Raw genomic sequence first — 25,593 nt, forward strand, 5'->3', positions numbered from 1 at the left:
CGTGTCGTCTTCAGCGATGAGAGTCGCTTCTGCCTTGGTGCCAATGATGGTCGTATGCGTGTTTGGCGCCGTGCAGGTGAGCGCCACAATCAGGACTGCATACGACCGAGGCACACAGGGCCAACACCCGGCATCATGGTGTGGGGAGCGATCTCCTACACTGGCCGTACACCACTGGTGATCGTCGAGGGGACACTGAATAGTGCACGGTACATCCAAACCGTCATCGAACGCATCGTTCTACCATTCCTAGACCGGCAAGGGAACTTGCTGTTCCAACAGGACAATGCACGTCCGCATGTATCCCGTGCCACCCAACGTGCTCTAGAAGGTGTAAGTCAACTACCCTGGCCAGCAAGATCTCCGGATCTGTCCCCCATTGAGCATGTTTGGGACTGGATGAAGCGTCGTCTCACGCGGTCTGCACGTCCAGCACGAACGCTGGTCCAACTGAGGCGCCAGGTGGAAATGGCATGGCAAGCCGTTCCACAGGACTACATCCAGCATCTCTACGATCGTCTCCATGGGAGAATAGCAGCCTGCATTGCTGCGAAAGGTGGATATACACTGTACTAGTGCCGACATTGTGCATGCTCTGTTGCCTGTGTCTATGTGCCTGTGGTTCTGTCAGTATGATCATGTGATGTATCTGACCCCAGGAATGTGTCAATAAAGTTTCCCCTTCCTGGGACAATGAATTCACGGTGTTCTTATTTCAATTTCCAGGAGTGTATTTCGCTTCACTGTCCAGACGAAAACGTTCGTCTTACGTCCGACAGTAATTTTTGCGGTTATGTCACGCAGTGTTGCTCGTCTGTTAGTACTGACAACTCTGCTTAAACGCCGCTGCTCTCGGTCGTGAAATGAAGCTCGTCGGCCACAGTGTTGTCCGTGGTGAGACCTAATCCTTGAAATTTGGTATTCTCGTCACACTCTTGACACGTAGATCTCGGAATACTGCATTCCCTAACGATTTCAGAAACGTCCCAAGCATCTAGCTCCGACTGCCATTTCGCGTTCACATTCCGTTTATCCCGTCTTGCGGCCATAATCACTCCGGAAACCTTTTCATATGAATCACATGAATACAAATTACACCTCCGCCAATACAGCGCCCTTTTATTCCTCGTGTGCGCAATACTATCGCTTCTGTATATGTAGATATCGCTATCCCATGATTGTTGTCACCTCATTGTATTTCAGGACATGTGGAGTGACACATGGCTAACTCAGTCGAGACGTAGACACATAGATTTTTCTTCGTATTCTGTTGTCACCGTAACCGGGCGTAACATGTACCTTTCTACTGAATACCGTGGTGGATTAAAAATAAGTTACTCCATCGATTGGTGCATAAAATAAAGATTAGCCTCTTTACAACTTTTTATGTAATGTGAACTATAGCACGTTATCTGTTGATACTGAGTTTCACGAGTAACGTAACATAAGCAACCCGCCGGTTTTTTATACTTTGCCACAACATCTCATGAATGGTACACTGCCTCAGAAACGTCAGGGATAAGGGCGTTTAGGAGCGACACGACGTACACGTAGACTAGTGTGGCTCTGATTATTGAAGTTTGAATTTTTCTTTGCGGTACTCCATAATGTGGTTCCATTGCTCGAAGAAATTAGTGGGGTGCAATTGAGCTTCGTAGGAAAAGGGGAAACCTTACCCCTAGGCCCTTTCAATTTAAAAAAAAAAACGAATATTCACATAAAACCTCAGTTGCTTTTGATCTAAAGAAGTAGGTAGCTAACTAATGACTTTCATCTTAATTCTTACATTAGTTGTATTAGTTTTAATATTTCAATTTATTACACTATTATGTACCACTTTTGCGAGACAAATATGCTGCAGAAACGAAATTTGCTTTCATAAATCCTTATTTTTTGATATTCTTTTCTGTGCCCTGGAAGCTTAAAGTGATACTGAGATACAACGTGATGTACAAGCTGCTTCTTTTTCTCACTTTATACTGATTTTCTGTAGCTACTTTATTGTTGTCCAGCACGAGCTTGACGCCAGTTTCTGCAAGATCATTTAAACTTTCAGTTTATTCGCTAGTTAGTGCCGAAGAAAACTTCATTTTCATGCCACTGCGAGGAAGTACATGAATAAGTGACAAAATCGACTTTTTAATTTTTGTTTTAAAAAATTCTCTGTCGTTTTCTGAATAAGAAATAGTCTATTTCGAGGAAATTGTACCGAAGAAAGCTCCAAAATGAGAGCATTTTAAAAGTTTCTGCACATGTGACGACGCCCCCATGTCGCCCATGTCACACAGACGGCAGTGTTAAAAATAGAATTTCGTTCCCACTTGTTTGTTTTTTTTTTAAGACTTTTCTAGTCTCTAAGGTCTTAGTAAGTCAAGATTATGAGAACAGTAATTACAATGTAGGACTCAAAATCTGGATAAGACTTTTAACAACTTTATATGGCAATGAATATCAAAAGCTTTTCTGACAGTACTAAATACTTTGAAAATAAATGTGCTCGTGCTCTGCTATTTTTCAATAACGTTTTTGTGTATAGGTTTAAGGTTATGGAATTGATGGTGAACTAAATATATGCCATTGAACATAGGAAATTCATCAAGGCAGGATAATCAGTGTTGGAAGCCACCAAAGAAGGAAGACAAGAAAGAAGAAGTCTGAAAAAGAAAAGAGAGGGAGAACAATACCAGAAACAAGATGAATATGGACCTGGGATGCATTAGTGTTCTGCAGGGTAGGTATAGAAAGAAGCTTTAACTTGAATTTCCCAGAATCTCACTTTTTTTATGAGAACTGAAATTTTGTCCACTGTCTTAAAACACACCTAACTAAAATGTAGACTACTCTTATGACTTAAATTTAGAAACTAAAGGCTTTTTTAAAGAAAAACTGTAAGTTCATTACTGAAATTTTTTATAATCATTATTAAAAAATGTTTTCAACCATAACTTACGACAGTAACACCTTTTTAAAAATGTTCTTTAAACAGAACAGTGTAAAGAACTTCCAGAAAAAAAATCAAACATCTATTTTGTTTTTATTTCGAGATACGTGCCCATCTGCTGTAAATAAATAATTAACATGCTTTATTTGACTTGCAATACAAAATACAATCTAGAAAAAAACTGTAAGAGAAAAATCTGTTGTTCAAATTGATCCCAAAAGATCTGTTGAAAGGTGGTTAATATTATATAGACTTAAAACTCTTATTCTTTGAGCTACAATGTTTAGAAAACTGAAAAATTTTCCAAGTTTTCCCCTTGTGTTCACGAAGCAGTCCCCTGAAGAAACTCGTCACTCAAGTCAAAGCTGGTAGAAAATAGTCTTATTTTATTCGAAACAATTTGTTCTATCCATAAGTCAATCACGGAGGAAGAACTATTTCCAAGCAGTAAATTGCTTTCACCATCCATCTTGCGTAGCCCCTGGAACACGGAAAGACACTTCATGTCATGGAGCTTCGCCAAGAAAGATCATAGTCAGTGGCGTACGTCATTCAACAGCAAGTGCGACACCCTGTGATGTCTTCTGTTAACGACCCCTCCAGCGGCCTATAAAAGGCACCAGACGGCTGTCACATGGGCCTGGCAGTTGACATCAAGCCACAGATGAAACCAAGCAGCAGGACCGTTGCTAGGAATCGTGGTGTGCTAGAGTCTCGTCTTCAATTAGTGTTCTTCCGTGAATTGGCTGCTTGCTGGATTTCAGCTGTACTACGTTTTGTATTACTGTTCCATGGATAGTTGAAGGTGGAAATATCTAGTAGTCTATCAATGAACCCCTTGAATGCGACGTGGAAAAAGGCCAGTGATGTTTACGTCATTCGACGCCCCACATATTGTCTACCATGCAACAACAATACTGGTTGCTAATGGAAAGAAGGGGCGGGACTGGAGTTATCTAATGGTGACCACAGCATGGGGCTACGCAGCTTAGTTGAGCTGCTTAGTCGATGACTATGTCACAACAGTGCTACAGTGCTAGTAATGTTGATACAGAGCAGAGCAATGCTAACGATAAAAAAAAGCAAACATTTCCCTATACGAGGTGCGGCTAGAAAAAAACCGGACTGATGCTGGAAAAAACATTTATTTACAATTATTTACAATTTCATGTTATCTCCTTCAATGTACTCTCCTCCTCGGTCTCTACACCGCTCCATACGAATTTTCCACTGTTCATAGCAATGCTGCAGATCATTTTCGGTAAGTCCATACATTACTTCCGTCGCTTTTTCTTTTACTGCTTCAACAGTCTCAAATCTAGTTCCTTTCAAAGCTGACTTGACTTTAGGGAAAAGAAAAAAGTCACAGGGGGCCAAATCAGGTGAGTAGGGTGGATGATCTAAGATGGGAATGTTGTGTTTTGCCAAAAACGTCTTCACTGACAACGCACTGTGAGCTGGGGCATTGTCTTGGTGAAGGATCCATGACTTTTTTCTCCACAAATCGTTCCCTTTTGTCCGTACTCGCTCACGTAGGGTAGCCAGGACGCTAATGTAGTAATGCTGATTCACTGTTTGTCCCTCTGGTACCCAATCAATGTGCACAGTCCCTTTGATGTCAAAAAAAAACAATCATCATTGCCTTGAATTTCGATTTTGACATTCGTGCTTTTTTTTGTCGTGGAGAACCAGGAGTTTTCCAATGCATCGATTGGCGTTTAGTTTCGGGATCGTAAGTAAAAAACCACGATTCATCGCAAGTAATAACATTTTGTAAGAAGGTGGGATCACTTTCAATGTTTTCCAGGATGTCAGAACAAATCATTCTTCGGCGTTCCTTCTGTTCAATTGTGAGACACTTTGGAACCATTTTTGAACACACTTTGTTCATGTTGAAACTTTCATGAAGAATCTGCCTAACACTTTCCTTGTCAACTCCTGTTAACTCAGACACTGCTCTGATTGTTAAACGGCGATCTTGTCGAACAAGTTTACCAATTTTTTCAATGTTTGCATCAGTTTTTGCTGACAATGGTCTGCCAGTGCGAGTGTCATCACTGTTGTCTTCGCGGCCATCTTTAAATCGTTTAAACCACTCAAACACTTGTGTTCGCGATAAACAATCATCGCCGTACACTTGTTGTAACATTACAAACGTTTCACTTGCAGATTTTCCTAGTTTGAAACAAAATTTGATGTTAACACGCTGTTCTTTCTGTACACTCAACATTTTCCGACGCACAGACAAAACGTCAACTACTTAAAACAGACGCCACGGGCAGACTGAGTGCAGGAGGCAGATGAAACTCGAGCAGTAGGCGGAGCGAGAGTCACGCGACAGGCCACGCGACTTTCAGCCTTATTGCATTCGTTTTATTGTTTCACCAGTACTAGTCCGGTTTTTTTTCTAGCCACACCTCGTATATACAACAACAGTTGCCGAATTTGACGTTTCATCAGAAAGGAGCCCAAGGAATTTCGCAGAGCGAGAAAAACATGGTACATCTACATTACGTGGTTACTCTGAAACTCACACTTATGTGCCTTGCAGAGGGTTCATCGAACCATTTTCATGCTACTTTACCATTCCACTCTCGAATGGCGCGTGGAATAAAGGAACACGTAAATCTTTATACCGAGCGAGGTGGCGCAGTGGTTAGCACACTGGACTCGCATTCGGGAGGACGACGGTTCAATCCCGTCTCCAGCCATCCTGATTTAGGTTTTCCGTGATTTCCCTAAATCGTTTCAGGCAAATGCCGGGATGGTTCCTTTGAAAGGGCACGGCCGATTTCCTTCCCAATCCTTCCCTAACCCGAGCTTGCGCTCCGTCTCTAATGACCTCGTTGTCGACGGGACGTTAAACACTAACCACCACCACCACCACCACGTAAATCTTTCCGTTCAAGCTCTGATTTCTCTTATTTTATTATGATGATCATTTCTCCCTACGTAGGTGCCTGTCAACAAAATATTTTCACATTCGGAAGAGAAAGTTGATGACTGAAATTTCGTAAATAGATCGCGCCGCAAAGAAAACCGCCTTTGTTTCAGTGACTGCCACCCCAACTCGCGTGTCATATCAGTGACACTTTAACCCCTATTGCGCGATAACACGAAACGAGCTGCCCTTCTTTGTACTTTTCCGATGTCCTCCGTCAATCCTAACTGGTAAGGATCCCACACCGCGTAGCAATATTCCAGCAGAGGACGGACAAGTGTAATGTAGACTGTCTCTTTAGTGGGTTTGTCCTATCTTCTAAGTGTCCTGCCAACAAAGCGCGGTCTTTGTCCCGCCTTCCCACAATATTATCTATGTGGTCTTTCCAATTTAGGTTGCTCTTAATTGTAATTCCTAGGTATTTAGTCGAATTGACAGCCCGTAGTTGTGCGATTTATAGTATGCCCAAAATTTATCGGATTTCTTTTAGTACCCATGTGGATGACCTCGCACTTTGCTTTGTTTAGTGCCAAGTAGATGAAATATTATTAGCTTTTATGCAAGATGAGTCAGTGGAATGTGTAGTGTCGTGTACTCTCGACTGTGCGGACAATGTACATGAAGAATACAATGATGACGACACGTGCTTAACAAGCGAAAGAGATACTGAGACAGGTGTCAAACCACGCAGTTCATCATCCTCTCAGAGCGGCAGCCATAAATTCCCTCCACAGTGAAACATGGTAAATGCAATCTTTGTTCAAGGAGCGGGTACTACACATAATTACGTACACTGAAAATCATCAGCAGCATACAAAAAAATTATGAATAGATTTCGAATAAGTGCTTAGCAATATGTCCGTGTAATGTATAAGAAAATCTGCGGACACTCGGGGGAGGACAAGGCGCTCTTCTTGCAAAAACTGGCGATTGCACGTTTCGAGGATGCTCGATACAATTTACAGGATGTGCGTGATAGCGACCTAGTAATTTAAAGGGAAGCGGTGGATGGCTGCATAACTGCAAACAGTGCTGGAGAGCTAGAAGATGTAAGATAGCGAAATTTCAAACAAAGCGTCCACTTGACGATGCACAGCAAACTACGGAATCGGACCGAAAATTTGTAGATAAGATATACGAACTAATCCCATCGTTCGGTAAGGAATTTGTTTTCAACTCCGACTAATCGAGATTTGAAGAAGGAATGCATGTGAAAGGAATGCTGAAAATTAGAGGTACAAAGGCAGTTGAATCAGAACCAACATCAATGCCTTAACACATTCGTATACAATTATGCCGACTGTTAATCTGAATGGTAAACCGGCTGGGAAGTTGTTTATTGTGTTGTGAAAAGTTGGAGGTGCTCTGCCCCCTCTGATTCTTTCTCGTGTGCGTGATCTCGCAAGGGTAGTAGGGAATATTTACGTCACAGTAAGCGACAGTGGGAAAATGGGCGTAATAGTACTACAACTATGGTATGAGCATTGCTTTTGGCCAATAGCTATCCAAAAGTACTTGCTTTAGCTTGATTCCTGGTCTGCGTATAACAATCATTCCCTTTAGAGCAAACTATCCCTCCTGAAAAGCGCATTACATTCCACTTCATAGGACCTGGAACCGCTGGCCAAATTCAGCCGCTGAATGTTTTTTTTTTTTTTTCGCGCCTCTAAAACATATTATCGCATTATCTGCTGCCACGCCTTCACGATAAGCTCCAAGACAGACTGTTTCGCATTTGGCTGCATGCCATCACATTTCAACTGTTCTCATCACCCTATTACACCAAAATGATCCCATATGCATTCATTGAGAGTGGATACCTAGCTGAACGTCCCGCATGGTTTGTGACTGCCAAGGAGTTCGTCTTCGGTCTTGATGGTGCGAACCTTTGTGATCATTGTGGAGCGCCATTTTTCATTAAATGTTCATGGTGCAAGTCAGTGGTTTATTTTGAACATTTATTGAATGGCCACGATGTCCTTCTCGTGAAGTGTAATACATCCCGTAGACGGTTGATCTCTGCATATCCCAGACACACATTTTCTGTCGCCCTCCTGATGCACATGTTGGGTCATTAGCAGCTAATATTTTTTCTGTCCTAATTGTTAACACAACACTTTCAGATGAGCAGATGAGCCTCGCTAAAGATTGAGTTTGCGACCTCGCACACAAGGGGTTTCCCTGTACGTGTCACTTTTTTTACAAAACGTGAATTCAGTACTATTGTGTTCTCGGTACTCTGTTGCATGTCAATAGCCTTGTTCAGGTGCCAAATCATGGAGAAAATGTTTCAGACTTCATTAGTAGATAATATATGGCCTTTGTGCCAAGCAGTGCTTCTCTCTGGAGTTATAACTGCCATGCGTCAAGGGCTCCGCCATGTAGTTGATGCACAGTTTGTGTGGTAAACAGAGTGCATGTAAGATTTTGTTTGTATAAATAAAATTTCTTTGTAATTGAAGGGAATAGTCTTAGGCTTCAAAAACAGTAAAAAATATTCGAGAAGTGAACGGATAAAATAAATGAAATGTATCTGCACTTCCGAATGCGAACAGCCTTCAGCTGTATAAGGGAATGACGACAAAGAAAATTTGTGCAGAACCGGGACTCGAACACGCATTTCCCGTTTTACGCGATCGGTCGCCTTAACAACTTTCTTTTTTCACATCCCATCCACACTCCCACCTTAATTTCCTTCTTTGGCTAGCTTCTATGCTTCAGCTTTTTTTTTTTCAAAATGTGTAATATAATGTAATCGAATAGAAATGTCCGTAGTGGCAACACCACATTACTGCCACCTCCCTGAAGGAAACCATTTGACTTGCCGTCTTCCCCAGCACTGGTTAGTGCATGATTTTTCACTATTCAATCTTTTTCTGGTGCATGATAGTAATTTCCTCCGGCGGCAGGCGAAACTGTAAAGTTCGTCTCCTCAGGGTGCCTTATTTTCACTCCGTGCCTGTCTTCACTCCAGTGTATTTCCATCCTTCCTACACTTTCCTCTGTCATCTTCCGTAACTTCACGCTCTGCTGTTCGCTTGGGGATCCATAATTGTTGCCGGCCGGTGTGACCGAGCGGTTCTAGGCGCTACAGTCTGGAACCGCGCGACCGCTACGGTCGCAGATTCGAATCCTGCCTCGGGCATGGATGTGTGTGATATCATTAGGTTAGTTAGGTTTAAGTAGTTCTAAGTTCTAGGGGAGTGATGATCTCAGAAGTTAAGTCCCATAGTGCTCAGAGCCATTTGAACCGTTTGAACCATCCATAATTGTTTTTATGAGAAAGTTTGTGTATGTATTCCTTAATATGGAATCCGCTGAAGTCTGCCGTGTTTTCAGGTGTGTCCAAAAGTCCCCAACACTACGTTGCATGTTCGAGAGGATGTAATATACCGCCTGGCCTTTCAACCAATTGACAGTGTTTAACTACGCATTAGGGTAAAGGTCATTCTCCGGGAATAAGAGACCATTAAGAGTAATGGCGTGCGATGACGTACGTTGGAGGAATACCAAGAGGTTGTTGACATCTTTCCATAATTCATGCGCCATTCCACAAACAAACTGGTGTTCAGCAGCATCTTATACGTGTCAAGTTGCACAGAGGTGGGACTCTGCCGAATGTACCGAACGCAGTCGCAAATTCGTGGAAGTTTGCTACCGACCACAAAATACCGCAAGGCCCTCACACATGTTGTCAAATGTGGGTTTTGGACACTTTTCCATATGGTGCTCCTACCGACCTTCCGGTACTTACTTCTATATCGTTATTGGCGTGCGCCGCAATTAGATATTTGTACACTGCTCGGACTGAGGCTAGCTGCGTCTCGGGCATCGCCACGCTGATGAAGCTGTACTCAGTCAAAAAATACTTGAGATGTTGGTGGTCATTAGGTATGTGGTGGACGTCCACTGGCGTTTCAACGTTAGCCGGCATTATTTCGTTCACTAAAAATGTGGTGGTACTATTTGGCGAATACTTCCACCTTTTGTATGTGGAACTTATATACAGAGGCCTTGTCTTTGTATATACATCGGGGACGTTTAGTTCGCCTACTGGATTTGGAAAAGTCAACGTAGAACTTCTGACCTAGTCTTGCCATTATAACGGTACTTTGCGGGCAGGCGTGTCAATTAGCATCAAATTAATTAAAATCGGGGATAAATAGACTTTACTTTGGAAGAATTAAAAACGGGAAAGTAATTCGAAACTTGAAGCAATATAATGAAAAGTAATAAAAGGCAAAGTAGCAAAGGCCAAGCGGGACAGAAAGATATAGGGGCGCGTTTGTTTTTTAATACATATAAAAGAACATGTAACACATTATTGAGCTCTCTACCTTCAGTTATCGCGATCGGGCTAGTCGATGAAAAAGTGGTACGTGACTGCGAGATTCGTTAAGGAGATTATTTAAAGACTCTTCAAGCACGTTTAAAATACATTACGTGTGACGAAGTGATCAGAGACGTTTATTGTCGGGTGAAGTGAAAATGATTCCGACAACATAATTCGAACTTTGTGTTAGCTGGGAAAAATACTCTTGGGAAACTATTATGGTTGTGGAACTCACGAAAGTCGTACTCAATGGAAAGCTATAGTTTACGTAATTCTGCATTTTACAAAATTGTGAAACGCGTGTGAGCGGATCATTAAGAGAATCTTATCCTTGGACGGTTGCGGGGGTAACTGATACAAACAACGCGCCAGCATAAAAATAGTTCGCTTATTAACTACCAGATATTAATTAACGGGGACCTAAAATACTAAAAACAGTGCAGACACCGTTAAATTGAACCCTGTGTGTGAAAGACATTCACATCGACAATTTCGAGAGCGAAGAATAGACATTTAAGTGCCGAATTGAGAGCCTGGGTCGTGTCTGTTGTGGCGTAACAAGCAGTCACGCCACACTGAGGAGGAAGCCGAAAGGCACGCGTACACACACGCCGAATGGCGTCAAGTCTGGAACAGGATAAGTTATGACTGCTATAAAGAAAATACGTAGCTTTGGAATATACTTAACTTTTAATCAATCCTTGTGATACATCTCTCTTGACTATACAAATGAGACTCGTAAGATACATGTACTGTGACAATTGGCGCCTTGCTAAGTCGTAGCCATTAACTTAGCTGAAGGCTATTCTAACTGTCTCTCGGCAAATGAGAGCAAAGGCTTCGTCAGTATAGTCGCTAGCAACGTCGTCGTACAACTGGGGCGAGTTCTCGTACGTCTCTCGAGACCTGCCGTGTGGTGGCGCTCGGTCTGCGATCACACAGTGGCGACACGCGGGTCCGACATGTACTAATGGACCGCGGCCGATTTAAGCTACCACCTAGCAAGTGTGGTGTCTGGCAGTGACACCACAGTGTCGATATTTGGGCATTATATGACACGCGTTATTCAGAACACGATATCGACCATTCTAATACTGAAAAGAACGATAGGATCATCACCTCCAATCCCGATTCATATTTCATATTTAGTGAAAAGACAAGTGTTAATAAACAAACTACATTTCAATTTTATCCACGATTTTGGCTTCATTACGTAGTCTTGACTACATGATAAACAATATCTGTGGAAGTTGTATACAACGTATCGTCATAATATTTAGCCAACCAATATTGTGGGACACCAAAAATGTAAATGCATGAAAAGTTTCTTACTGCGGATGTTTAATGTGAGGGTGCGACGAACTATTTTGAGAGACTGGAAGTCCATTACGTACTTGCATGTTTATCTGCGAAAATGGTCCTTGTCGTTACATCAGCATAGAGTTCGAATAGAATCGTTGGAACACTGCAAACCATTCAGATTAAACGAACATCTAAATACGCATAATGCTGGTATCACCAGGATGTGTTCTTTCTCCTCACCCCCGTGGCAGTAATTGAATTAAAATCAGCCGGGAATAACATTTAAATCAATTGACAACCACTGAGCTAGCGTCACGAATTGTCAAACGACCACTGCCATGTATGAAGGCGAGTGACACCACGAGTGCTAACGTCGATCGAGGGGTGTCGTCGTGATCGTACTGAATGACATTGAGCGGTCACACCATATATATGAATATGTGGTGTCTGTTATTTCAGAGATGTCCGAAAGAACTGGTGCCACATGTAATAAACCACTGTGATATATATTGTGTAAACTGAAGGTAGATAGGAGAGAAAGGAAAGGAAAGGGATGGAACTAATGGTATCAGCTGCACCGGGACTTTATGGGAATCAGCGTCGTAACAACGTGTGCCAGACTGGGACTCGAAGTTGGGATTTCCTGCTTGTAGGCAGTTGTGTTAAGCACTCCGCCACATCGGCACGCTACTCGCCTGACCCACACGCCCACGCTGGTCCACCTATTCTCAGTACCCGTCCATGCTCCCCCGTGCTGGCTAGTTTTAGATTCCCAATTGAGGTGAACATAACTGTGCATCTGCACTGAAGGCTGTGCATCCATTGCCCATCGAGGAGAATTTTTTTCCCTTTATTGTTATTTTAATACCTTGTACAAAAGGTAGGCCGGCAGCGGCCTATCTACTCCGCTCTTCGGCCGTAGAAAACCAGAGAACAGATAACATGTAGTCAGATATACAGAAAATATAAATACGAAAAACACACATAATGATAACGAAGACGTTCGAACTGAGGACACTGAATTGCATAAGCAAGTGCAACCGTACACGAAGGCACAATGAGTACACTGTCGAACGATGGAGGACACTGAAGAGACACAATTGCACTGGAACGGAGAAACACTGCACAGAAAACAATGACGATGATCTTCGACGCACTACACACATTGTTGCACGAAAACACGAAAAAGGGGGGGGGGGGCTGCCACAGGGAATCGGGGAGGGTAGGAGAGTGGTGGGGAGGACGCCAGTGGGAGAGAAGAAGTGGGGGGAAGGGGAGAGGGTAGGGTTGGGTGTGGAAGCCTGGGGGGTGGGGAGAAGAGGGAGAGAGGAGGGGGAAGGAAGTTAGGAGGAAGACAAGGGAACGAGGAAGCCCTGGAGGAAATACTCATGAGGAGGAAGGGGAGGATCAAATCTTGTAGGAGGGGTAGATGGAGGGGATGAGGGCATCATCCGGGAGGGGGAGTTGGCGGAAGCCACCTTGGGCAAGGGTATGGAGGGTGGTAAGATGGAGAGTGAGTGGGATGCGGAAGTACAGGCGCGGCGGCGGATTGGGGTGGGAAAGAACGGGAGAGACAAGTGGGTGAGGGGGATCAAGTTTACGAGAGGTGTAAAGGATCCATCGAGGCGAATCGGTTATATGAATGTATGGTGTCTGTTCTTTCCGACATGCCTGAGTGGAAGTCAGCAGAGCAGCCCACCGAGAGAGTCCACGCATTTGTGGTGGACACTGTGTCTTGGTGGTGGAGTGGTTAATTCAACTGCCTAGGAAACAGGAAGGAGATCCTGGGTTAGACTCCCAGGCCGACACATATTTTCACTCGTCGCCGCTGATTCCGGCTGTGCAGGTGACATCTTTAGTTGTTTCCCATTCTTTTCCTTTCTCCCCCCTCGTCTTCAATTTACACAGCATTGCCATATCGTTTACTTTACGTATGAGCTAAAATTTACTAAGGTGACACGTTTTAGTTCGTCCGGGGATCGTAGATTCTGTTGACACATACAGGCGCGTGTATTATTAAATAAATCTTTCTGCCTGACTGCAACCAGGCGTCGAATGTCTCAAATGAATTCCACTCCCAGACACTTCACGAGTGTGACCTCCTTTATCTGTTCTTGTATGGGAGCCCCTCGTCTGCAGTCAGCATTCAGGACACCGGACTTCACCACATTCAGCTTACCTCCCTCCGTCTTCCTACACTGTTCTACTACTCGTATGTCTATTGCTGTTTGTATCTCAGTGGTGGTTTTGATTAGAAAGGCCACGTCGTCAGCGTAGGCACTGCAGACGAACTTATGACCCTGTGTCGTAACTCCCTGGAGCTGCCTTTCCAATGCAGTTAACAGTGGTTCGATGGCTATAGTAAATAGTGCCATTTTAGCGGGCATCCTTGTCCAACTCAGCTGCTGATTTGTATCGGTATAGCGGACTGAGAGTTCCGCAGAAGACGTGCGATGACTGTCGCGGAACGCCGTGGGAAGTTCTTTGGCTGCATGGTCTTCGGTAAATGTGGTTTACCCTGTGAAAGGGTTTGTCAAAATCGAGAGTAACCATGGCGCACTGAATGCGACAGGCGGTCGCTATGGCGACTATGTCACAATACTCACACAGGGCATAGTGAATATGGTGATTGTTTCGGACACTGGTTTGTTCAGGGGTTCTGACAGTGTTCGTTACCGGTTTTAGCCTCCCAGCTGCAATCGTAGTATATACCGTGTAGTCCCTGTTTAAGAGAGTTAACGGACGATAGTGTTGTGCCGATTTTCCCATTGGCGTTTTAGTAACCGGTATAACCAGCCTTCGGTAAAATTTTGTGGGATGTATTTTTCAGGGACCATCAATTCCTGGCTTATGTGCGTTAATTTCGGTAACACCTGGCTTTGAAATTGGTGGGACAGTTCCTCCGGTATACCATCTGGCCCAGGTGATTTGTTTTCCGGCCTTTCGTCAGCACATCGTCCACTTCCTCTTCCGTCAGTTCAGCCAGCAAACCAATTTCCTCCTACTGGTCCATATTGCTACCATATTGGTGAGTGCAGAATGGTTCGTGACGTTTGTAAATCCTGGTCGACCGCCATTTACGCACTTCCAAGTATCAATCAAATGCAGATACCGTATTATAGCTACCAGTTCCGGGCAATTGTTAAAATGTGGCATGTGGTCCTTCTGGGACAGGGCGCAGTTGTAGTCAATCCCGAACATAACGCGGTCGTAATTACCAGCGAATAATGGGGTCATTTCTTCTTTGAAAAATGCCGCCCGCCGCCCGTCTCCGACTGTTTCAAGAACCTGAGGGGCGTAGTGTTAATGAAACGTGTGTTCTGTATAAGCCCAATACCTCGGGCTGTTCCCATGTACTCCCTGTCTTTCACACTGTTCCTTCCTTCGTTAAGTACTGCTGTCCCAAGCTCATGCACAATTCCCAGATAACTGAAAGCCGTATATCCCCTAACCCTGTGGAGGTCTATGTTCGACACATCTTGCAGTAGGACAACATCCAACTCGATGGCGTCCTGCATGCCACGTAAAATTTGTTGCTCCACGCCGCTGTTTATACTACTGACATACGCTTGTGCTGGAATCATTCTTTGAGTGGAGGCTGAGTGTTCCTGCCCTTGCCTGAGACTGCTGTTTAGTTTGTCTGACACTGATGGGTCATTGCCCCATTCGTGAGCCCTTTGACTCCATGTACTACTCCAATCCCGACACTATCGTCGTTTCATCATTAATACCTTGCATGGGGGCTTAATTATATAGTATTATGCAAATAATTTTAATTGTCGTCGCTGTCTGTCCGGTTACGCAGTCTCGTAACCGGTTGGCCCTGACTGGTATTAGTACGCAATCTGACTGCATAGAATAACAACAAAGAATGAAAGAAAACTTCCGTTAACACAATTAATTAATTAAGTCCCCAGCAACTATAAAACCTACGAAACAACAAAACACAAGTGTAGCTGTTCTGTGTGTGGAAGTGTGATTCAACGTACACATCTGGCACGGTTCTTCCTCAATAAGACCAGATATTTTAAACACCATATATACTGAAGTAATTAAAAAAATAAACAGAAATACTATAATTGCACATAGAAACCAGAAATACAGTCTAATACAAGAACACGAGCCAAATGCTTTGTTGACTGAACCTGTGACCAAGAGGCATTATTGTTTAAGACATTGAAATAATAAAAAAAAGGAATTTTTTTACCTTCATATATATATTGACGAAAAGCACACTCTGATCATTACAGCATCCCCAATCCAAGAACATCTGGTGTCTATCCCATCAAAACAATACTACAAGTTCTGAACAAGCACTCACTACCGCAACTTCTCAACTACGACTCGCTACTGCAACATCTCTGCAAGCACTGCCTACTGCTACTTCTCAATAAGCACTCTCCACCACGACTTCTCGACAAGAACTCTCCACTACGACTTCTCGATAAGAACTGCCTACTGCTACTTCTCAATAAGCACTCTCCACTACCACATCTCAACAAACACTCTCCACTACGACTTCTCGATAAGAACTGCCTACTGCTACTTCTCAATAAGCACTGCCTACTGCTACTTCTCAATAAGCACTCACCACCACAACTTCTCGATAAGCACTGCCAGTGGAGGCGGCGAAATAATACTCTTTGGCGCAATCTCTGGCGCTGTGGCTCAGTGTAGCCACCTTTCAACCTGCACCCGAAAGATCACACTTCACTTTAACTGCCCAATTGCCTGTCGTCCTGAGGCAGTTGGCGTCGTTCCGCTGTTGTAACATTGCACGGATAACCCACACGTTGGCGTTCCTTGTGTCCTGTCCACTTCTGTCTGACAGGTGGGTGGATTCTCTTTCTCGAACGACAACTGAAACACCCAGTCGCCAGGCAGAGAAAATCCCCAGTCCAGCCAGGAACTGAGCCCGGGACCCCGTGATCCAGAGGCAGCAACGCTCGCCACTGGACCACGAGCTGCGGACCCGTACTGGATGAGGTTGTAACACAATATTGGAAATTTTCGCAGTATTAATGTTGTAATTTTTAGTAATGAAGTAATTTTTATGTAAAATATTTTGACAGTATTTTGTACATATTTTGTTAGGAATAAATAAGATTACGTTGTAATTTAATTGCAATATCTAAAAAGAATTATGTCGTAGCGGCCCCTTGTCAGTTAGAAGTCCCGTACAACAGACAAGTAAGGTGGGTTGTCGACCTCCCTTCAGGAGCTCATATCAAAACATCGCCAGTGAGTGTAAACATCAACAGACTTTCCGTATAAACATGGCACTACTTCGTGAAAAGCCGTGTGACAGAGATCCAACAATTGGAACTAATGTGACTAAGTGTAGCACTTAGCAGAATCGGTGTTATAAGCACGCCAGCAGAGTCAGACCGGCAGTGTGTGCCTACAGCTAGGTCAGCTCCGGCCAGTACCTATGCCAGCTCTAGCCCAGTAGTACCTTTGCTGTGGTCTTCTGTAGAAATTTGTATCTTGTTGGGCGTAATGCCATTTTGGAATTGTGTAGCGTAGTATTTTGGGTGTTATCATTTCTCTTCATTGTCTCGCAACTTTTGTCTGGCTTTTGCCACCACAAGAATTATTGTGTTTCCTGTTGTTCTTGGCTTTGGAAAATTACTGCGCGATGAGAAGGCGTTTTAGTAAAATAAAGTGTGTTCAAACTCGATCTTTAGTTCTCTCTTGCTGACCGCAGGACCCTACAAATTATGAAATAAGCACTCTGGTCCTGTCAGGAAGATCTGCTATTGTGAACAGTCAAAGAGTATATCTGAAATAGGGAACATTACCGCCGGGTGCTGACGTGCGCAGTGGAGTAGAATCTGGCGCAGGCTCTTGTGCCTACTTACAAGGGAACCTCCCCATCGCACCCCCCTCAGATTTAGTTATAAGTTGGCATAGTGGATAGGCCTTGAAAAACTGAACACAGATCAATCGAGAAAACAGGAAGAAGTTGTGTGGAACTATGAAAAAAATAAGCAAAATAAGCAACTGAGTAATCCATGTGCAACATAAGTAACATTAAGGATCATGCAAATTGAGCTGCGCCGTGGCCCCGTGGTTAGCGTGAGCAGTTGCGGTACGCGAGGTCCCTGGTTCAAATCTTCCCTCGAGTGAAATTTTTTTTTCTTTATTTTCGCAAAGTTATGATCTGTCCGTTCGTTCATTGACGTCTCTGTTCACTGTAGTAAGTTTAGTGTATGTGTTTTGTGACAGCACCGCAAAACCGCGCGATTAGTAGACGAAAGGACGTGCCTCTCCAATGCGAACCGAAAACATTTGATCGCAAGGTCATAGGTCAACCGATTCCTCCACAGGAAAACACGTCTGATATATTCTATACGACACTGGTGACGGCATGTGCGTCACATGACAAGAATATGTTGTCGACCCACCTAACTTGTACACTGTGCGAATGGGTAAAAAGATTTTTCTACCTTGCCAGATTTAGGTTTTCTTATGGATGTGATAATCATAAATAAAATAAAATAAATTTAACATTTCCCGCGATGGAAGACTTGAACCAAGGACCTCTAGCTCCGCAACCTCTCACGCTAACCACGGGACTACGGCTCACCTGAGCTTATGTTATCATTGATGTTGGCTATCTTGCACATGGACTACTCAGTTTGTATATTTTGCTTATTTTTTTCATAGTTCCACACAACTTCTTCCTGTTTTCTCGATTGATCTATGTTCAGTTTTTCAAGGCCTAACCACTGTGCCAACTTATAACTAAATATGAGGGGGGTGCGATGGGGAGGTTCCCTTGTTAGTAGAGTCTGGCAGTAGTGCTCAGGCGTAGCGGTTGCTAGCGGCATGTATGTGGCACATTGCAAGGTATCAAACTGGAAGAATTGTATGTCATGGCCAGGCATAATTACAGTTTTCACCGGACACAACGCAAAAGCATCATGTGGAATTAATATGAAAAAAGAGCACTGTGGGGCCAAAAGTGTTTGTTGCTAAGAAGAGCCTGTTGCCATGCATTGTCGGCGATTACGAGGGTTATTTGGAAAGTAAGAAACGATCGGTAGTGAAATGGAAACCACAGTAAAAAAACCGATGAAGTTTTGCACAGGTGTGTTGGACAGTGTCTCTAGTATGCTCGTCGACCCCATTACGTCGTTCTTTTTAGTTCTGAGCACACAGGGAGCACGTAAAGATATCTAGAACACTAGTGTCTCCCGCCAAGTATGACGGAATGGTGAGAAATTTCGCCTGAAGCTATGCAGGCAACATTACATAACTGTCGTGCGTATTCTTCTTCAAGACAATTCTCAGCCGCATTCTGCAGGGGCAATTGAGATGCTCCTGCATCGCTTTCAATTGGAAATGTTTGATTACCCACAATACAGCCCGTAACTGTCTCCCTCTGAGATTCATCTCTGCTCACATGAACCGTTGGCTATGAAGACGACATTTTGGCGCAGACAACGAGCTGTAGACCAGCGTAGAGAATTGGCGGAAAGCACTGGCGGCTGCCTTCTATAACGAGGGTATTGGAAAGTTGGTACAACGCTACGACGAACGTGTAAGTCGGATAGGCGATTATGGAGATAAGTAGCTGGAATTTGTGGCTAACAGTTGCAAATAAAACAGTTTTGATTTTCACTGTGGTTTCCATTTCGCGACCTATCGTTCCTTACTTTCCGAATAGCCCTCGTATTACCTTGTACAGCACCAGCAGCCGCTCACTGAAGTAAGACCAGAGCAACTTTAATATTCAGAAGTGTAACAAGGTTAGCCATTAGTAGTTTCATTTTGTGAATAATTACCAGCTTAATGTTAATGCTATGTTACAGCTACTTAAACCCGAGCAGTTGCCAGGTATGACAATATCTTGTCATCATTAACTCAAACTAACTGTCAGTCTTTGTGATAAAAAGACTCAAATTGCTAAGCTAATTTAATTTTGATAATTTGTTTTAAAAAGTTAAAGTTAACAAAACTTTAAAAAATAATTCAGAGGATAGTTAAAGATAATGGACTTTGTTGCTCAGCGAAACCTTCACTTAAAAATCACTATTAATATTCAGTTATAATGAAAAAGTAATTTCCGTAAGTATTTTAAAGATTATTGTAGCGCACAGTATTTAATTTCTTTGTGTAATCAATAATTTCTGCTCTCATTTCCGAAATATGTAACAATGTTATGCGGAAGTTAATGAGGAGCTATTTAATGAAACTTACTCACTAATAAGACATATTTTGCTTAACAGTAAATATTTATTTAAGAACAGTTGCAACAGTGGAAACATTTACAGCGGGCATTATGGTAGGCTGTGCGAAGCTATTTATTACGCAAAACTGAATGTCAAACAATTAGCAGTCAGGTGCATATGCCTTGCGTGATTTGCTTTATTGATTTCACGACTAGATTTATTTCATGTTGCTAACTGTGATTTTGAATCTGAGCTCCACTCAGTATTATTGTGCCCGTTCCCACCCGATTGTCTTGCATTAATTATTATGTAAATATCTTTCCAAATTGATTACCAACCACACAGTATTTATCGTTCACATCACGACCTGGCGACCATTTTCTCTAACCATTGCAATCTAAACTAAAAAATATTTCACCTCATTATCTGAAATATCACTAACTACTTTGCATTTTTTAACCATTTGTCAAAATTCGTTCGATCGTTTTTGGATAGAGGTAGTCCCACAATAACGATTTGGTTATAGCTGATTTCACATTTTGTTTTGGATTTGATTTGTACTTCGGAACCGATGCTTTTTGCTTTCTCCCATCAACAGGGACATTAGGTAAATGTGTTATCAATTATTTCAGTTATCCGAAAGTGTGGGTCCGTTATAATGTAACTTGTATATTCCGTCTTGGTGGCCTTCCGATGTTCCTCCCTTGGTGCTTGCGATCCTCTGCCCTCTTTCACTCATATCCCCCACCTTTTGGTCTGTGTTTGTGGGCGCTATCTGTCGTTTTTAGTATTTTCGTGATGAGTCCGCGCTCTGCCCGCGTCACCATCTGATAATGTGCTCGCTGAGGGTTTTATACGAGGGCCGTTTGAAAAGTCCGCTTTTTTATTTTTCGACATAGTCTCGTTTTAGACTTATACTCTTCGCCCAACGCTGTTCTAATATGTTAATCCCTTCCGAATAATAGGAATTGTCCAAGTCTGCAAAATAGCTATTAGCTGCTGCAATCACCTCCTCATTTGAATAAAATCTTTGTCCCGCCAGCCACTTCTTAATTGGAGAACAAGCAGTAGTCCGAGGGAGCCAAGTCAGGAGAATAGGGGGGATGTGAAACGAGTTGGAATTCTATTTCCAGTAATTTTGCGACCACAACTGCTGAGGTGTGTGCTGGTGCATTGTCGTGATGGAAAAGGACTTTTCTGCGGTCCAGTCGCCGGCGTTTTTCTTGCAGTTCGGTTTTCAAACGGTCCAATAACGATGAATAATTTGCACCTGTAATACTTTTACCCATTTCCAGGTACTCGATGAGGATTATCGCTTGCGAATCCCAAAAGACAGTCGCCATAACCTTTCCAGCCGAAGGAATGGTCTTCGCCTTTTTTGGTGCAGATTCTCCATTGGCAACCCATTGTTTAGATTGTTGTTTGGTCTCAGGAGTATAGTAATGTATCCATGTTTCATCCACAGTGACGAAACGACGCTTAAAGAACAGCTGCAAACCATCCTAGTAACACTTCACATGATTCCGTTTTTGGTCAAGTGTGAGCAGTAGCGGAACCCATCTTGCTGATAGCTTTCTCACATCCAAATGTTTATGCAAAATATTATGTACCCGTTCATTCGAGATGCCCACAGCACTAGCAAGCTCACGCACCTTAACTCTTCTGTCATCCATCACCATATCATGAATTTTATCAAAGATTTCTGGAGTCGTAACCTCCACAGGGCGTCCAGAACGTTCAGCATCTCTTGTGCCCATTTGGCCACTCCAAAAATTTTGAAACTACTTATAAACTGTTCTAATCGAAGGTGCACAGTCACCGTAATGTTTATCAAGCTTCTCTTTAGTTTCCTGAGGCGTTTTGCCTTTCATAAAGTAATGTTTAATCACCACATGACATTCTTTTTCGTCCATGTTTTGACAATCACTCGATTTCCTTGATTCACATGAATGCCAAACACAAAGAAATAGACCAATATGGCTGAAACTTGGTGTGCGTTCATTTCAAAGATGCTACTAACTAAACATGACCTCTATACGTGCCAGTGGTGCCATCTCTCGGACTTTTCACGAACTTTTCAAACGCCCCTCGCACTTCCTGTCACCCAACACAGCAATAATCCAATTATTGTTGTGAAATAAGATGGCGCAATTCACTTGGTGCAAGATTCGCTCCAAATCAACACGATAATTGAACCAAAAACGGTTCAACCGGAAAAGCTAGAAGGGCTGCTACAAAATTCCAATGGAGTCACTGTTTACTCCACGATCGATTTAAGATAAAGCCTTTGGCAAATAACCCTCGAAACTAACTGCCGTCATTTGTTATGTTTGGCAAGTGCTGTCAGTTATGAAAAGCCTCAGGAATCTCTGCCGCATCTACTGCACGAAAAGGCACGCCACCTGGGATACCGTCTTACACTATTTCCAGGACGTAATGAATGAGCTGCCTCTCGAAGTCACAAGAATGGTACCAGTGACCGTGCTAAAAAATAGGCAGCCCAATGACCTGATTCGCGAGATAACTGACTTTCCGCCGCTAAAACGGAAACAACATGAAAATAATGTAGAACTCGCTCTGAGTCTGCGTCTAGCTGGTGTGAAGAGAATGGATGGGGGACACGAAACCTCGGAAACGAGAGTTTCAGAATGGTCAAAAAGTCCTCGTAAAAACTCCCGACTATCGAATAGGCAAAAGTATCTGTTCCACAAAATTTTACCCAATCTGTATCGAACCTGCTGGAGTTCGTTGGATAGCTCATCCAAACGCGGTGGAACTCGAAACACTGAAATCCAAGAAGTCCTTAGGGATTCATTACATCGGCCATTTGAAAAACTTCATAGAGTAAAACTTGTGCAGTTAGACCATTATGTTAGTGTCAAGATTCATTTGTTACCGATTCATTTACGCAGCCATTTATTATATTGTTCTTTACTTGTCTGCTATTACAGTTTTTGCGAGGTTTATTATTATCTCATCTGACGTTTCTCTAATGTCTCCAACCTCTGCTTTGACACCCTTAGCTTCATTCCTGACCTGATTTACGTTTTTAACAAACTCATCAGCCCTCCTTTGAATTTCCTTAATTTCTTTCATTACTTCGATCTATCTCTTTCCTTCCTTGTCTTGTTGCTTCTTCATTTCCCTAATTGCATTAATGAACATCTCCTGTCTTTGGTCTTCTACCTGTCGTCGTCTCCTCTCTGCCTCCTGCATAAGTTGAATGATCGATTCTAGCTGTGTACTTCCAGTAACGTGTCCTGGACTAGAGGCACAAAATGGTTCAAATGGCTCTGAGCACTATGGGACTTAACATCTTAGGTCATCAGTCCCCTAGAACTTAGAACTAGTTAAACCTAACTAACCTAAGGACATAACACACATCCATGCCCGAGGCAGGATTCGAACCTGCGACCGTAGCAGTCGCGCGGTTCCGGACTGCGCGCCTAGAACCGCGAGACCACCGCGGCCGGCACTAGAGGCACACAACTCAGCTACTATATGGCGCACTGTCCGCGAAATCGTACTGTTACTTTGCCGCTTTCCGTATTTACAGAACCTACGTAACCTGCCGCCTTTGCGTCGTTTTCAGTTGCATTTCCTACGTGATCCGAACCCTCATCGTCGGAGTACTGTGCAAGTGACATTTGTACCTCGTTTACTGAGGATTTAAATGAACTACTTCCACCGTCCTATCCCGTTTTTAATCAATGACTGGTTCATGTTCCATTGTTGACGACATTAGTGTGCAGCCTTTCTCACTACACATACGAGCTTTGCTTCTCGTAAAAATTCAAATCAATTGCTACTTTCCCAAGTTACCCACTCTAATGTCCCTAATGTATCACGCGCCACAACTCTGATCTTCTTTCAAATAATGCACACATTCAAGCCTAAGCCCATGAAACAAAACCTACTCTAACACACTACTGGCCATTAAAATTGCTACGCCAAGAAGAAATGCAGATGATAAATGGGTATTCGTTGGACAAATATATTATACTAAAACTGACATGTGATTAGATTTTCACGCAATTTGGGTGCATAGATCCTGAGAAATCAGTACCCAAAACAACCGCCTCTGGCCGTAATAACGGCCTTGATACTCCTGGAATTGAGTCAAAAGAGGTTGGATGGCGTGTACAGGTACAGCTGCCCATGCAGCTTCAACACGATACCACAATTCATCAAAAGTAGTGACTGGCGTATTGTGACGAGCCAGTTGCTCGGCCACCATTGACCAGACGTTTTCAATTGGTGAGAGATCTGGAGAATGTGCTGGCCAGGGTAGCAGTCGAATATTTTCTGTATCCAGGGATCGAATGAAGGGTAGAGCCATGGGTCGTAACACATCTGAAATGTAGCGTCCCATGTTCAAAGTGCCGCAATGTGAACGAGAGGTGACCGAGACGTGTAACCAATGGCACCCCATACCATCACGCCGGGCGATACGCCAGATGGCGATGACGAATGCACGCTTCCAATGTGCGTTCACCACGATGTCGCCAAACACGGATGCGACCATCATGATGCTGTAAACAGAATCTGGATTCATCCGAAAAAATGACGTTTTGCCCTTCGTGCACCCAAGTTCGTCGTTGAGTACACCATCGCAGGCGCTCCTGTCTGTGATGCAGCGTCAATGGTAACCGCAGCCATAGTCTCCAAGCTGATAGTCCATGCTGCTGCAAACGTCGTCTAACTGTTCGTGCAGATGGTTGTTGTCTTGCCTGTCATCTCGACTGCTAGTGATACGAGGCCGTTGAGATCCAGCACGGCGTTCCGTATTACCCTCTTGAACCCACCGATTCCATATTCTGCTAACAGTCATGGGACCTCGAACAACGATAGCAGCAATGTCGCGATACGATAAACCGCAATCGCGATAGCAAAAATCCGACCTTTATCGAAGTCGGAAACGTGTTGGTACGCATTACTCTTCCTTACACGAGGCATCACAACAACGTTTCACCAGGCAACGCCGGTCAACTGCTGTTTGTGTAAGAGAAATCGGTTGGAAACTTCCATCATGTCAGCACGTTGTAGGTGTCGCCACCTGCGCTAGCCTTGTGTGAATGTTCTGAAAAGCTAATCATTTACATATCACAGCATCTTCTTCCTGTCGGTTAAATTTCGCGTCTGTAGCACGTCATCTTTGTGGTGTAGCAATTTTAATGGCCAGTATTGTATGTCGCACACATCCCCTTAAACAAATTTCCTCCACAAAAGCGTACGTAACGCTGCTAGCAACGACTCAGCATCAAACAAGATGTGACGCAGACGTCACTGACAAGATAAAATAAGAAACAAAAATAGATGACACAGACAGTACATACACTGGAATAAAATGACTACAACGTACTACAGATTACTGAGATACAGCGCGTAGCGCCAAAACCAAGTTAAATGTTCTCAATGCACCATAGTGTTACTTTGGAAAAAAAAGAAAAGAAAAGCACGGGCCTGCTTCGCAAGATAACGTACTATCTAACTCACAAAAGTGCCATGAATGCCGATCCCGACCAAGGAACGCCAGCTGCAAGCCATCGCTTGCTTTGATCATAATTATATGTCCGATTGATGCTAAATGTTATTATCTTCACATAATGAAAAGTGTTATCTTCTCAATAACCTTCAAATTGTGAGCTACACCCTTAATTTTTATATACGAAATTAGTGAATTTTCTTACAGTGCTTTTGTTGCCTATGTCTGCGGCTATTTGAAGAACTCAAATTAATAATCAAATTAACTAATTTAATGAGATTGAACCTTGTATTTCTGGTGTCCCCTGTATGACCACAATAAAATAAAAGTGAATAGTTGAGGGAGTATGAGTGAGAACTGTGACGTACTTAAGTTTACAAAAATAATGACAAGTTTTTATTTATCCTTTTATAA

This window comes from Schistocerca nitens, chromosome 2 (assembly GCF_023898315.1).
Source record: "Schistocerca nitens isolate TAMUIC-IGC-003100 chromosome 2, iqSchNite1.1, whole genome shotgun sequence".
Taxonomy (NCBI): domain Eukaryota; kingdom Metazoa; phylum Arthropoda; class Insecta; order Orthoptera; family Acrididae; genus Schistocerca; species Schistocerca nitens.